Source organism: Sinocyclocheilus rhinocerous, unplaced genomic scaffold (assembly GCF_001515625.1).
Source record: "Sinocyclocheilus rhinocerous isolate Xijiao unplaced genomic scaffold, SAMN03320098_v1.1 scaffold523, whole genome shotgun sequence".
NCBI lineage: Eukaryota > Metazoa > Chordata > Actinopteri > Cypriniformes > Cyprinidae > Sinocyclocheilus > Sinocyclocheilus rhinocerous.
In genome coordinates this window covers 176825-180019 of record NW_015626042.1, presented here as the reverse complement: position 1 = coordinate 180019, position 3195 = coordinate 176825, and the positions used below count along the sequence as shown (strand labels likewise).

At 43.2% G+C, this 3195-nt stretch overlaps 1 pseudogene; it reads left to right on the top strand.

Moving 5' to 3' along the window:
• Nucleotides 1-1957, top strand: part of LOC107709487 (zinc transporter 6-like) — a 16839-nt pseudogene extending 14882 nt beyond the window's left edge.
• The last annotated feature ends 1238 nt before the right edge of the window (nt 1958-3195 follow it).

Sequence of the window (3195 nt, the reverse complement as noted above, 5' to 3'; positions counted from 1 at the left end):
TCAAAAAATTGACCCTTATGACTGGTTTTGTGCTCCAGGGTTACAAATAATAAATAGGATTATATATTATAAAATATGCTTGGTATAATCCACTGTGAATAAATCACCATCCGAATCCATGAGTTTTATCACTGAGGTGCCATGTACATTTATTTTTACAGACGTCCACATGAGAAACGATTACCGTCCGCATCGGGCTTTAGCCTGTAGTTCCACATTAGCGCCTGTATGAGGCTGCTAGCTCACGGTGCTAGCGGAGAGGCTCATTGGTGTGTGCTCTGAAGCTGAGATGATGTCACTGAGTCACATGTTGTTGTTGTGCAGTAACTATAATGCGATGGACACCGCGTCTGCCGTGGCCATCGCCCTCATGACCTTTGGCACCATGTACCCCATGAGCGTGTACAGCGGGAAGGTGCTGCTGCAGGTGTGTTTCAGTGTGCCATGCTGTGATTAATCCTGTGTCATATGTACCGATGAAACGATATCACGATACGGTATTATTGCGATATGACGTCTACGATACGATTTATCGTGATATTTAAAAAGAAAAAAAGACAAATGAAGAATTGGGAAAAATGAAAATGTTGTACATTTTAAAAAGAAAAATTATTCTAATGCACTTTGAGAGTTCAAAATTAAGATCTGAAACCCATGTCCTGAACTTAGAAAACTGAAGTCAGAAAAAAGTCAGTGAATAATCTGTATTGTTAAAAGCACTATATGTGTCCCTGGACCACAAAACCAGTCATAAGAGTCAAAATTGAGATTTGATGTATGGTTTGTTAGGATAGGACAATATTTGAAAATCTGGAATCTGAGGGTGCAAAAAAATCAAAATGTTGAGAAAATCGCCTTTAAACTTGTCCAAATGAAGTTCTTTTGTTTTTGGGTCTGGTTTTGTGGTCCAGGATCACATATAAATAAAGGTGACTAGACTTGACTTGACATGTAACCCTGGAGCACAAAACCAGTCATAAGTGTAAATTTTTTGAAATTGAGATTATGCATCATCTGAAAGCGTTGGCTGAGATGCAACTATTTGAGAATCTGAGGGTGCAAAAAGAACATGATCTTTACTTAATATCCTAATAATTTTTGGCATAAAAGAAAAAAGGATAATTTTGACCCATACAATGTATTGTTGGCTATTGCTACAAATATACCCCAGTGACTTAACACTGCTTTTGTGCTGCAGGGACACATATGAGAGGCCTGATCTCTCAACCCTTCAGTAAAAATGCTCACATGAGGCTTCAGATAGGAGACCTTAACTCGCTGTGTTTTTGCGCAGGCCGGCTCCGTTCACGTCCGCATTCGCAGAGATGCCGATGAGCAGATGGTTTTGGCCCATGTGACCAACCGGCTACACACGCTAGTGTCCACTCTGACCGTTCAGATCTTCAAAGACGACTGGGCCCGTCACTTGCTGACCTCCAGCACCCTGCCCACCGGCTCGCTCAGCCTCTCGGAGTATGTGGCTTCGGCCGCCTTCCCTCCAGCGGGGTCCAAACCGCTCGAGGAGTCGAACCCGGTCACGTCTACGCCTGCGAAGCCCAGCAGCCCTCCGCCAGAGTTCTCCTTCAACATGCCGGGGAAGCACATCCAGCCCGTGGTGTTTCAGCACAGGCCCTTCAACACGCCGCTCTCCTATGGGATGTCTCCCTACTCCAGCATGCTGAACCAGGGCTTTGCGCACCCCAGCGGCGGCCCTGCGACGAGGCTGGGCTTCGGGGCTCAAGGATACAGGACTCTGAATGCAGCGCCGCACAGATACGGCAGCGGTCTGCCCGCGTCACAAACTGGCCAACAGAGACCGTGAGCTGATCACCGCATCATCTCGCCGCTAGCCCACCACTACCCTGAGTATTTATTTGAATGGGACCAAGAGCAACAGCTTTATTTTCAATGGATGTTTTATCTGTATTCTTTATTTGTATTAAACCACTATCAGACATCTGTGAAGTCTGTGTTTTTTTACAGACCATGCGTCCCAATGTTCATACTACCCATCCTAAATAGTATGTGAGATTAGAATAAGTGTGTCCCAAAGCATAGTATGTTGACAAGAGTATGCTTAAAGTCAATGTCAATGTCAATTTTATTTCTATAGCACAACTAAACACAACAACAGTTGACCAGTGTGCTTTACACCAATACAAGAGACCGTAAAAAAAATATATAAATATATATATAAAGAGTTTGATGATATAGGAATAGAAAACATAACACATTTATGATCAGAAAACCCATTGTCCACTATCTCCAGATCATAAAGAGAAATTCCATATGATAACACAAGATCAAGAGTATGACTACCCTGATGGGTAGGAACATTTACATGATGATCTAAATCAAAAGTATTTATCAACGTAATAAACTCTTTTTTTACGTTGCTAAAAAAGGGTCTGTTGTGCAACACACATGTATATTAAAATCACCAAGAATTAACAATTTATCATACTTTGGAACAATTTCACCCAAAAAATCTGAAATCTCATTTAAGAAGTCTGCATTGTATTTAGGAGGGCGATATAACAAGGCAATCAATAGTGGACTATTTAGTTCAAATATAAACAGTTGCAGCTCAAAACTTCTGTATTTATTTTGTACTATTTGGCGATGAGAAAGTTTGTCTTTAAAAATAGAAAGTAATCCGCCGCCCCTGCCAGTTAAACGAGGCGAATTTAAAAACGAACAGCTCGAGGGTAAAAGTTCCGAAAGAGGGCTTTAATCACCGATGGTAAGCTAGGTTTCCGTAATACATAAGCAGTCCAACTCACACGAGGTAAAAAAATAATTTATAATAAAAGTCTTATTTACCACCGATCTCAAATTTAGTAGACCCATCCTTAACAGAAGCGGATTGTCCGTTAGCTCCTTTGACTGCCGCACCTGAGGAAACGTGCGAAGATGGTTGAAGCGCACTCCTCGACGGTAGATTTGGGGAGAGCCATAAACACCAGAGGTCACCGTGGCTGGGACCAGGGGAGCACTCCACTCTTATGATAGATCCAGGGAACGCCAGCAAACAGAATAGTCGCCGACCGAACACCTCTCCCGATCCCGAAGTCCCAAAGGCCGCACACCAGACTGCAGAGCCAGGTAGGACTTCAGCCAAACAGCACAGCCGCCCCGTTTTCCACATTTCTTCCTCTGTCTCCTCACCGGTAGCGAGCACGACAAGGTGGATAG